Genomic DNA, 12,928 nt, shown 5'->3' with positions numbered 1-12,928 from the left:
TGGAAATATATTTAAAAAGGAATTGTTTCACGATATAAAACCAGATATCAGTTCACGTAACAGGGTTGATTTAAAAATGAGGAACAGACCTACATTTATCACTAATTACGTAAAACAATGATCTTCCAAAATGAGTTTGTCAGAGCAACAAAGTAACTTTGTTTACAATGATGGTGAAACTTGGAGACATTTTTGGATTAATTGGGTCTTCCTAGAAGTGACACAGGGTTGATGGATGGACATGTCAAAATGCAGATTCTTTGCACTTTAGCAAGCCTTCATTTACATAAAAAAATCTGTAAATGTGATTTATTGAATTCTCCATGTGGTCTATATTAAAGGGCACTTCATTTAATATAACAGGCTTTTAAAATTCAATATTGTTGTACAATTTCAACTTAAAATATCAAATGGCACTCTTTTTGTGGAAAGACCCTGGTGTATTAGCAGTCATGATTGAACCCATTTCTGCTGTGCTCCAGAAGCTGAGTATAGACGACAGTAAGAGTAAGACCAGTGGAGTCTCTCTGAGGAGCCTGTCACAGCGCATGCGTCATGTCCCCTTCTCTGAACAATCACCTGCCACCTACGATAACTCCGTCCTCTATGAAGTAAGAAAGAGCGGAATGGTTGTTTGATTGTTAAAATGATTAATTGATTTGTTATAATGAACTGCATTAGTTAAAAACATGTTTGTGATGAACATCTGAGTGGGGAAATTCTTGACTATTATGGCCCAATTTAATGTTGGTTTAGACTGGGCGTGGCTTATGAGACTACCTCATGGAACATTCAGGAGCATTAATAACAAAATCAAATTGTATTAGTCACATGCGCCAAATACAACAGTGAAATGCTAACTTACGAGCCCCTAACCAACAATGCAGTTTAAAAAATACGGATAAGAATAAGAAATAAAAGTAAGAAGTAATTAAAGAGCAGCAGTAAAATAACAATAGCGAGACTTTATACAGGGGGGTACCGGTACAGAGTAAATGTGCGGAGGCACCTGTTGAGGTAATATGTACATGTAGGTAGAGTTAATAAAGTGACTATACATAAATGATAACAGAGAGTAGCAGTGGTGGGGGGGGGGTGCAAATAGTGTGTGTAGCCATTTGATTAGATGTTCAGGAGTCTTATGGCTTGGGGGTAGAAGCTGTTTAGAAGTCTCTTGGACCTAGACTTGGCGCTCCAGAGAACAGTCTATGACGTGTTTGAACTGGTGGGTTTCCTTAAGATTTTTTTTTAAATTAATGTTTATTAATATCCTTGGCTATAGTTTTCTAAGTATATTTTAACATCAAGTTGGTGATTAGTGATGTTTTCTGTCCTTGCTGTTGTTGGGGTTCGTTCCTTGTTCCTTGTCAATCATTGGCTCATTGGTGAAATTAGCATTCAGACAGTATCTTTATGTAAATCAATCATTCATTTATTAATGCAGTTGCAGACAGAAGTTGACAACGGGAACATAGCATGCATGTTTCCGAGTAAGTTCTGCATAATAGAAAAGGGTTTGAGTTGTTTTATTATGCCTGCAGTCATATATCTTAGTGATGTCACTGCCTATGTCATTACCTTCTACTCATGAGACCAAACCCATGCCTACGCAGCTATACAAACAAGAGTTTCAGTGTTATCTAAAGGCTCAGCAGTAAATGTCCACTCCCCAAGTTGATTTATAGTGGAATGTTTGACTAGTCTCATCTCTTTCACTCTCCTGCAGAGTTCTGTGTCTCTGCATCTCTTATCTTTGAGGCTCTTTCTCAGTCACACATCTCTCAGACCGTTTCTTTATAAGAGGCAGAGACTAGAAAATAACTGTGGAACAATATTAAACCTTATAATGCAAATACATATTGTTAATCTGTAGTCTAAGACCCTATAAATGTAATGGGGAGGGGTCTTATAACCCTTCCCCTTCTATTAATACAACATAAGCATAATCAATTATTATAATACATCAAACATTTGGTACAGCCCCTATCATGACCCCAAGGTGAACCCAACACTGTACTCTAGTGCCAGTCTGTTTTGTGCTACCATGCCACTCCTTGTCAGTCATTGTTTGGCACAAACAGATCTGGGAACTAGCTGGGCTAGCTGTACTTTACACTGTCACAAATGCTGTTGAAATATGACACCATAATACAATACCTACCTCTAATCTCCCCAGATGAAGGACATTCGTCATGAGAACATTAACCTTTTCCTGGGTTTTTTTCCACAACTGTGGAGTGTTTGCCATTGTGACAGAGTTCTGCACCAGGGGAAGCATGGAAAACCTACTGCTCAACAATGATGTAAAACTGGACTGGATGTCATCACTACTGGTAGACCTTAAGATAGGAGGGAGGGAGGAAAAGAAGATGGGGGATGGTGGACTGGATGTTCAAGTCATCTCTACTGCTGGACCTTATTAAGGTGAGGAGAAGTGGAGAGGGAGTGGGGATGGAGGCATTAGGAGGAAAGGAAGAAGTAAGAGGGGGTGGAGGCAGGGCAAGAGATATGAAAGTGGCTCAGCCAAAAGGAAAGCGGGAGGAGCAGGAGTCTAAAGTGCAAAGGGGAAGGTGGGAGGGCACGCCTGGGTTCCATGCTAAGTACCAGTGTTCTCTATATTCTATGTTCTCTGAGTTCTATGTTCCATGTTCTCCCCCAGGGTATGAAGTACCCGCACCACAGAAACTTGTTTCATGGTCGTCTGAAGCGCAGGAACTGTGTGGTGGACAGCCTTTTTGTCATGAAGAGCATTGACTACGGATACAACGAGGCAGCAAGGTTCCCCTACCGAGAACCACCTGCAGAGGGTGAGTAGGTGTGTGTGTCAGAGGAGGCTGGTGGGAGGGGCTATAGGAGGACAGGCTCACTGTAATCGCTGGAATGGAGTTAATGGAAAAGAGTCAATGTGGTTTCCATATGTTTGATAACATTACAATGAATCAAATCAAATTTATTTATATAGCCCTTCGTACATCAGCTGAAATCTCAAAGTGCTGTACAGAAACCCAGTCTAAAACCCCAAACAGCAAGCAATGCATGTGAAAGAAGCACGGTGGCTGGGAAAAACTCCCTAGGAAAAACTCCTGAGAAAGGCCAAAAACCTAGGAAGAAACCTAGAGAGGAACCAGGCTATGAGGGGTGGCCAGTCCTCTTCTGGCTGTGCCGGGTGGATATTATAACAGAACATGGTCAAGATGTTAAAATGTTCGTAAATGACCAGCATGGTCAAATAATAATAATCACAGTAATTGTCGAGGGTGCAACAAGCACGTCCGGTGAACAGGTCAGGGTTCCGTAGCCGCAGGCAGAACAGTTGAAACTGGAGCAGCAGCATGGCCAGGTGGACTGGGGACAGCAAGGAGTCATCATGCCAGGTAGTCCTGAGGCATGGTCCTAGGGCTCAGGTCCTCCGAGAGAAAGAAAGAAAGAGAGAATTAGAGAGAGCATATTTACATTCACACAGGACACCGGATAAGACAAGAGAATACTCCAGATGTAACAGACTGACCCTAGCCCCCCGACACATAAACTACTGCAGCATAAATACTGGAGGCTGAGACAGGAGGGATCAGAAGACACTGTGGCCCCATCCGATGATACCCCCGGACAGGGCCAAACAGGCAGGATATAACCCCACCCACTTTGCCAAAGCACAGCCCCCACACCACTAGAGGGATATCGACAACCACCAACTTACCGTCCGAAGACAAGGCCGAGTATAGCCCACAAAGATCTCCGCCACGGAACAACCCAAGGGGGGGGCGCCAACCCAGACAGGAAGACCACGTCAGTGGCTCAACCTACTCAAGTGACGCACCACTCCCATGGACGGCATGGAAGAACACCAGTAAGTCAGTGACTCAGCCCCTGTAAAAGGGTTAGAGGCAGAGAATCCCAGTGGGAAGAGGGGAACCGACAAGGCAGAGACAGCAAGGGCGGTTCGTTGCTCCAGCCTTTCCGTTCACCTTCACACTCCTGGGCCAGACTATACTTAATCATAGGACCTACTGAAGAGATAAGTCTTCAGTAAAGACTTAAAAGGTTGAGACTGAGTCTGCGTCTCTCACATGGGTAGGCAGACCATTCCATAAAAATGGAGCTCTATAGGAGAAAGCCCTACCTCCAGCCGTTTGCTTAGAAATTCTAGGGACAATTAGGAGGCCTGCGTCTTGTGACCGTAGCGTACGTGTAGGTATGTACGGCAGGACCAAATCGGAAAGATAGGTAGGAGCAAGCCCATGTAATGCTTTGTAGGTTAGCAGTAAAACCTTGAAATCAGCCCTTGCCTTAACAGGAAGCCAGTGTAGGGAGGCTAGCACTGGAGTAATATGATCAAATTTTTTGGTTCTAGTCAGGATTCTAGCAGCCGTATTTAGCACTAACTGAAGTTTGTTTAGTGCTTTATCCGGGTAGCCGGAAAGTAGAGCATTGCAGTAGTCGAGCCTAGAAGTAACAAAAGCATGGATTAATTTTTCTGCGTCATTTTTGGACAGAAAGTTTCTGATTTTTGCAATGTTACGTAGATGGAAAAAAGCTGTCCTTGAAGCAGTCTTGATATGTTCTTCAAAAGAGAGATCAGGGTCCAGAGTAACGCCGAGGTCCTTCACAGTTTTATTTGAGACGACTGTACAACCATCCAGATTAATTGTCAGATTCAACAGAAGATCTCTTTGTTTCTTGGGACCTAGGACAAGCATCTCTGTTTTGTCCGAGTTTAAAAGTAGAAAATTTGCAGCCATCCACTTCCTTATGTCTGAAACACAGGCTTCTAGCGAGGGCAATTTTGGGGCTTCACCATGTTTCATTGAAATGTACAGCTGTGTGTCGTCCGCATAGCAGTGAAATTTAACATTATGTTTTCGAATGACATCCCCAAGAGGTAAAATATATAGTGAAAACAATAGTGGTCCTAGAACGGAACCTTGAGGAACACCGAAATTTACAATTGATTTGTCAGAGGACGAACCATTCACAGAGACAAACTGATATCTTTCCGACAGATAAGATCTAAACCAGGCCAGAACTTGTCCATGTAGACCAATTTGGGTTTCCAATCTCTCCAAAAGAATGTGGTGATCGATGGTATCAAAAGCGGCACTAAGATCTAGGAGCATGAGGACAGATGCAGAGCCTCGCTCTGACGTCATTAAAAGGTCATTTACCACCTTCACAAGTGCAGTCTCAGTGCTATGATGGGGTCTAAAACCAGACTGAAGCGTTTCGTATACATTGTTTGTCTTCAGGAAGGCAGTGAGTTGCTGCGCAACAACTTTTTCTAAGATTTTTGAGAGGAATGGAAGATTCGATATAGGCCGATAGTTTTTTATAATTTCTGGGTCAAGATTCGGCTTTTTCAAGAGAGGCTTTATTACTGCCACTTTTAGTGAGCTTGGTACACATCCGGTGGATAGAGAGCCGTTTATTATGTTCAACATAGGAGGGCCAAGCACAGGAAGCAGCTCTTTCAGTAGTTTAGTTGGAATAGGGTCCAGTATGCAGCTTGAGGGTTTGGAGGCCATGATTATTTTCATCATTATGTCGAGAGATATAGTACTAAAACACTTTAGTATCTCCCTTGATCCTAGGTCCTGGCAGAGTTGTGCAGACTCAGGACAATGGAGCCCTGGAGGAATACCCAGATTTAAAGAGGAGTCCGTAATTTGCTTTCTAATGATCATGATCTTTTCCTCAAAGAAGTTCATAAATTTATTACTGCTGAAGTGAAAGCCATCCTCCATTTGCGAATGCTGCTTTTTAGTTAGCTTTGCGACAGTGTCAAAAAGAAATTTCGGATTGTTCTTATTTTCCTCAATTAAGTTGGAAAAATAGGATGATCGTGCAGCAGTGAGGGCTCTTCGATACTGCACGGTACTGTCTTTCCAAGCTAGTCGGAAGACTTCCAGTTTAGTGTGGCGCCATTTCCGTTCCAATTTTCTGGAAGCTTGCTTCAGAGCTCGTGTATTTTCTGTATACCAGGGAGCTAGTTTCTTATGACAGATGTTTTTAATTTTTAGGGGTGCAACTGCATCTAGGGTATTGCGCAAGGTTAAATTGAGTTCCTCGGTTAGGTGGTTAACTGATTCTTGACCTCTGACGTCCTTGGGTAGGCAGAGGGAGTCTGGAAGGGCATCAAGGAATCTTTGGGTTGTCTGAGAATTTATAGCACGACTTTTAATCTTCCTTGGTTGGGGTCTGAGCAGATTATTTGTTGCAATTGTAAACGCAATAAAATGGTGGTCCGATAATCCAGGATTATGAGGAAAAACATTAAGATCCACAACATTTATTCCATGGGACAAAACTAGGTCCAGAGTATGACTGTGGCAGTGAGTAGGTCCAGAGACATGTTGGACAAAACCCACTGAGTCGATGATGGCTCCGAAAGCCTTTTGGAGTGGGTCTGTGGACTTTTCCATGTGAATGTTAAAGTCACCAAAAATTAGAATATTATCTGCTATGACTACAAGATCCGATAGGAATTCAGGGAACTCAGTAAGGAACACTGCATATGGCCCAGGAGGCCTGTAAACAGTAGCTATAAAAAGTGATTGAGTAGGCTGCATAGATTTCATGACTAGAAGCTCAAAAGACGAAAACGTCATTGTTTTTTTTTTTGTAAATTGAAATTTGCAATCGTAAATGTTAGCAACACCTCCGCCTTTGCCGGATGCACGGGGGGTATGGTCACTAGTGTAACCAGGGGGTGAGGCCTCATTTAACACAGTAAATTCATCAGGCTTAAGCCATGTTTCAGTCAGGCCAATCACATCAAGATTATGATCAGTGATTAGTTCATTGACTATAACTGCCTTGGAAGTGAGGGATCTAACATTAAGTAACCCAATTTTGAGATGTGAAGTATCACAATCTCTTTCAATAATGGCAGGAATGGAGGAGGTCTTTATACTAGTAAGATTACTGAAGCGAACACCGCCATTTTTAATTTTGCCCAACCTAGATCGAGGCACAGACACGGTCTCAATGGGGAAAGCTGAGCTGACTACGCTAACTGTGCTAGTGGCAGACTCCACTAAGCTGGCAGGCTGGCTAACAGCCTGTTGCCTGGCCTGCACCCTATTTCATTGTGGAGCTAGAGGAGTTAGAGCCCTGTCTATGTTCGTAGATAAGATGAGAGCACCCCTCCAGCTAGGATGGAGTCCGTCACTCCTCAGCAGGCCAGGCTTGGTCCTGTTTGTGGGTGAATCCCAGAAAGAGGGCCAGTTATCTACAAATTCTATCTTTTGGGAGGGGCAGAAAACAGTTTTCATCCAGCGATTGAGTTGTGAGACTCTGCTGTAGAGCTCATCACTCCCCCTAACTGGGAGGGGGCCAGAGACAATTAATCGATGCCGACACATCTTTCTAGCTGATTTACAAGCTGAAGCTATGTTGCGCTTGGTGACCTCTGACTGTTTCATCCTAACATCGTTGGTGCCGACGTGGATAACAATATCTCTATACTCTCTACACTCGCCAGTTTTAGCTTTAGCCAGCACCGTCTTTAGATTAGCCTTAACGTCGGTAGCCCTGCCCCCTGGTAAACAGTGTATGATCGCTGGATGATTAGTTTTAAGTCTAATACTGCGGGTAATGGAGTCGCCAATGACTAGGGTTTTCAATTTGTCAGAGCTAATGGTGGGAGCCGTCGGCGTCTCAGACCCCACAACGGGAGGAGCAGAGACCAGAGAAGTCTCGGCCTCCAACTCCGACTCGCTTAACGGGGAGAACCGGTTGAAAGTTTCTGTCGGCTGAATAAGCGACACCGGTTGAGCATTCCTACAGCGTTTCCCTCCAGACGCCATGAGAAAGATGTCCGGCTGCGGGGACCGTGCGAGGGGGTTTATACTAACGTTACTATCTGTACTTGCTGGTGGCACAGACGCTGTTTCATCCTTTCCTACACTGAAATGACCCTTGCCTAACGATTGCGTCTGAAGCTGGGCTTGCAGCACAGCTATCCTTGCCGTAAGGCGATCGTTCTCCTGTATATTATGAGTACAACGACTGCAATTAGAAGGCATCATGTTAATGTTACTTAGCTTCGGCTGTTTGAAGTCCTGACGAACCACGTCCAGATAAAACCTCCGGGGTAGGAAAGTTGAATGAAAAAAAAGTTGAGTGAGGGGAAAAAGTAAAAATATACGGTAATGAAAAAGTAAAAACCGTCAGGTAGCAAAGTAAAAACGGCAACAAAAACGCACAGCAGCGTAAACAAGAAAAACTTGCAACAGCATAATGACTGCCACAACAACCAACACAGGACATGAAAAGAACCCGTCCTCCTATAGCTCCTCCCACTATCCGCCACGTGTGTGTGCTAACTCTATGCTTGTGTGTGTCTGCGTGCGTGTCCCTCCTAGACCTTTTGTGGGTGGCCCCTGAAATCCTGCAGGGCCCCTCCCCGGTCTCTATGGCGGTCTCCATGGTGACATCTGCAGCGTCGCCATCATCATCCAGGAAGGGGTTATGAGGGGCCCGCCCTTCTGCATGCATGGGGCAGTCTGCTGCAGGTAAGAGACTACATTACGCAGAGTACACCTGTACAAGAAACAGGAAGTGGTCATGAGTGGGCCGACCTTCTGCATGCTGGAGCAGTCTGATAAAAGTCCATTACCCAGAGTACCCCAGTACAGGTAACAGGACGTGTTCCCCCGAAGAGGTGTACATTTTAGTTTTTGCCCTAATCCTACATCAATCATTTGGAACTTGTTTAGAGTGGAGTCAGGTGTGTGGCGTTGAGACAAACATAAATGTGCACCCCTATAGGTCCCCAGGACCAGGATTAAGAAACACTGCTCGAGAATCATGTTGCTACGGTATTTTTCTTTAATATACCTGACTAGTCTGTTGTCCTTTTGATCTTTACCCCCCTGCCCCACCGGAGTTGATCCAGAAGATCCGAAAACCCCCTCCGCTGTGTCATCTAGTGGTCTACCCTGACTACGCCCCATGGAGTGTATCCAGCTGATGAAACAGTGATGGAAGAAACAGACAGACAGACGGCCGTGCTTCGACGAGATCTTTGACTTGGTATGTATGTGTACTTTATTAGATGTAGAGATGAATCCGAATCAAATTAACATGTTTTCAAGATAAGGCAATGATACAAGTTATACACTGAGTGAACTAAACATCTGTCACGTCCTGACCAGTAAAGGGGTTATTTGTTATTGTAGTTTGGTCAGGACGTGGCAGGGGGGGTGCTTGTTTTATGTGGTTCGGGGTTTGTTGGGATATGTGTTTATGTAGAGGGGTGTTTGTTTAGAGTATTCCGGGGTTTTTGGTTATGTTCTATGTTTGTATTTCTATGATCTGTCTATGTTGTGTATTTCTTTTTGTTGGCCTGGTATTGCTTTCAATCAGGAACAGCTGTACATCGTTGTTGTTGATTGGGAGTCATACTTAGGTAGCCCTGTTTTCACATGTCCCTTGTGGGAAGTTGTTTTTGCACTGCTGTGTTAGCCTGCAATACTGTTCGTTCGTACGTTTTCTTGTTTTGTTCGTTAATTGTTCAATAAAAGATCAAATGAGCACTCAACCCGCTGCGCCTTGGTCCAGTATATACGACGACTGTTACAACATCACTCTTTCCATGACATTGACTGACCAGGTGAATCCAGGTGAAAAGCTATGATCCCTTATTGATGTTTCTTGTTAAATCCACTTCAATCCGTGTACTGGAGGAGACGGGTTAAAGGAGGATTTTTAAGCCTTGAGAGAATTGAGACATGGATTGTGTATGTGTGCCATTCAGAGGGTGAATCAAATTAAAGTGGGCAAGTCAAAATATTTAAGTGCCTTTGAACGGGGGATACCTAGTCAGTTGTCCAACTGAATGTATTCAACTGAAATGTGTCTTCTGTGTTTAACCCAACTCCTCTGAATCAGAAGTGCGGGGTGCTGCCGTAATCAACAGCCACGTCTTCGGCACCCAGGGATCAGTGGGTTAACTGTCTTGCTCAGGGGCAGAACAACATGTTTTTACTTTGTCAGCTCGTGGATTCGATCCAGCAACCTTCCAGTTACTGGCCCAACGCTCTAACCACTAGGCTACCTGCTGTAGGTGCTAGACGTACCGGTTTGTGTCAAAAACGACAACGCTGACGGGTTTTTCACGCTCAACAGTTTCCCATGTGCATCAAGGATGGTCCACCACCCAAAGGACATCCTGCCAACTTGACACAACTGTGGGAAGCATTGGAGTCAACATGCCAGGGAAGCATTGGAGTCAACATGGGCCAGCTTCCTCGTGGAATGCTTTCGACATCTTGTATAGTCCATGCCCCGACGAATTGAGGCTGTTCTGAGGGGGAAAAAAGGTGGTGTTCTTAATGTTTTGTATACTGAATGTACAGTGGCAAGAAAAAGTATGTGAATCCTTTGGAATTACTGGGATTTCTGCATAAATTGGTCATAAAATTTGATCTGATCTTCATCTAAGTCACAACAATAGACAAACAGTGTGCTTAAACTAATAACACACAAATTATTGTATTTTTCTTGTCTATATTGAATATATCACTACACTATAGTGTAGGTTGGAAAAGTATGTGAACCCCCTAGGCTAATGACTTCTCCAAAAGCTAATTGGAGTCAGGAGTCCGCTAACGTGGAGTCCAATCAATGAGATGAGATTGGAGATGTTGGTTAGAGCTGCCCTATAAACACTCACAAAATTTGAGTTTGCTATTCACAAGAAGCATTGCCTGATGTGAACCATGTCTCGAACAAAAGAGATCTCAGAAGACCTAAGATTAAGAATTGTTGACTTGCATAACGCTGATAAAGGTTACAAAAGTATCTCTAAAAGCCTTGATGTTCATCAGTCCACGGTAAGACAAATTGTCTATAAAATGCAGAAAGTTCAGCGCTGTTGCTACTCTCCCTAGGAGTGCCCATCCTGCAAAGATGACTGCAAGAGCACAGCGCAGAATGTTCAATGAGGTTAAGAAGAATCCTAGAGTGTCAGCTAAGGACTTACATAAATCTCTGGAACATGCTAACATCTTTGTTGACGAGTTTACAATCTGTAAAACACTAAACAAGAATGGTGTTCATGTGAGGACACCACGGAAGAAGCCACTGCTGTCCAAAAAAACATTGCTGAAGTTTGCAAAAGAGCACCTGGATGTTCCACAGCGCTACTGGCAAAATATTATGTGGACAGATGAAACTAAAGTTGAGGCACAGCACAGCAACATCAAAACCTTATCCCAACTATAAAGTATGGTGGAGGGAGCATCATGGTTTGGGGCTGCTTTACTGCCTCAGGGCCTGTGCAGCTTGCCATCATCGGAAAAATGAATTCCCAAGTTTATCAAGACATTTTGCAGGAGAATGTAAGGCTAACTGCCAATTGAAGCTCAACAGAAGTTTGGTGATGCAACAGGACAACAACCCAAAACACAGAAGTAAATCAGCAACAGAATGACTTCAACAGTAGACAATACGCCTTCTGGAGTGGCCCAGTCAGTCCTGACCTCAACCCGATTGAAATGCTGTGGCATGACCTCGAGAGTGATTCACACCAGACATCCCAAGAATATTGCTGAACTGAAACAGTTTCGTAAAGAGGAATGGTCCAAAATTCCTCCTGTCCATTGTGCAGGTCTGATCTGCGACTACAGAAAACATTTGGTTGAGGTTATTGCTGCCAAAGGAGGGTCACCCAGTTATTAAGTCCAAGGGTTCACATACTTTTCCAAGCCTACACAGTGTGTTCAACAAAGACATGAAAATGTATACTTTTTAGTGGGTTATTAGTGTAAGCAAACGGTTTGTCTATTGTGTGACTTAGGTGAAGAGCAGATCAAATGTTATGACCAATTTCGGCATAAATCCAGGTAATTCCAAAGGGTTCACATACTTTTTCTTTCCACTGTATATCCGTGGCTTGATATTGACCAATATGATTTAACCCTACTGGTATTTCCATGATCATACGTTTATCAGGGTGTACTTCTTACCTTCAAACTTAGGGTCACTGACTGAACCTGTACTGTATTCCTTCAATTCTCTCATTCTCTCACTCTTTCCCTCACTCAGTCTCATCATTCACACACTATATACTCTTTCTGTCTCCAGTTTAAGAAAATCAACAAGGGCAGGAAGACCAACATCAGAGAATCTATGTTGCGGATGCTGGAACAGTATTCCTCTAAACTGGAGGACAGAGGAGCTAGATATAGAGAAACAGAACTACTCACTCAGATGCTGCCTTCGTAAGCTATATAAAGACACCGGTACACACACATACACATACAAACACACCTGTAATGTCTCCCTCTCGCTCCTAGCTCCGTGGCGGAAGCCCTAAAGGTGGGTTGTAGGTGGTGGTACCAGGCAGTGATACAGCCTGACAGGATGCTCTCGATTCTGCATCTGTAAAAGTTTGAGTGTTTTTGGAGACAAATTTCTTCAGCCTCATGAGGTTGAAGAGGCGCTGTTGCACCGCCCGCCTTCACCACGCTGTCTGTGTGGGTGGACCATTTCAGTTTGTCCGTGATGTGAACGCCGAGGAACAAAACATTCCACCTTCTCCACTACTGTCCCGTGGATAGGATGGTCCTCCCTCTGCTGCTGCCGAGGGAATTCATGTGTGTTATTACAGCTGTTTACATACTGTCACAAGCACACACCCAGAGGCAGTCTTTATTGTTTTGGGTGATTTTTAACCAAGCACGTTTAACTTCTATGGGCTAGGTGGGACGTTTAGCGTCCCACTCTATTCAACAGCCAGTGGAATCGTGTGGCGCGAAATACAAATACCTAAAAAATGCAATAATTTCAATATTTCAAACATACGACTATTTTACACCATTTGAAAGATAAGACTCTCGTTAATCTAACCACATTGTCCGATTTCAAAAAGGCTTTACAGCGAAAGCAAAACATTGGATTATGTTAGGAGAGTACATAGACACAAATA

General features: G+C 43.7%; 1 pseudogene; it reads left to right on the top strand.

Moving 5' to 3' along the window:
• Positions 1-452: 452 nt before the first annotated feature.
• LOC115197938 (retinal guanylyl cyclase 2-like) lies at positions 453-12,560 on the top strand (annotated as a pseudogene).
• Positions 12,561-12,928: the final 368 nt, after the last annotated feature.

This window comes from Salmo trutta, chromosome 8, assembly GCF_901001165.1.
Source record: "Salmo trutta chromosome 8, fSalTru1.1, whole genome shotgun sequence".
Classification (NCBI taxonomy): Eukaryota; Metazoa; Chordata; class Actinopteri; order Salmoniformes; family Salmonidae; genus Salmo; species Salmo trutta.
Note: the sequence above shows the minus strand (reverse complement) of the source record. Positions and strands in the feature narration are given on the sequence as shown.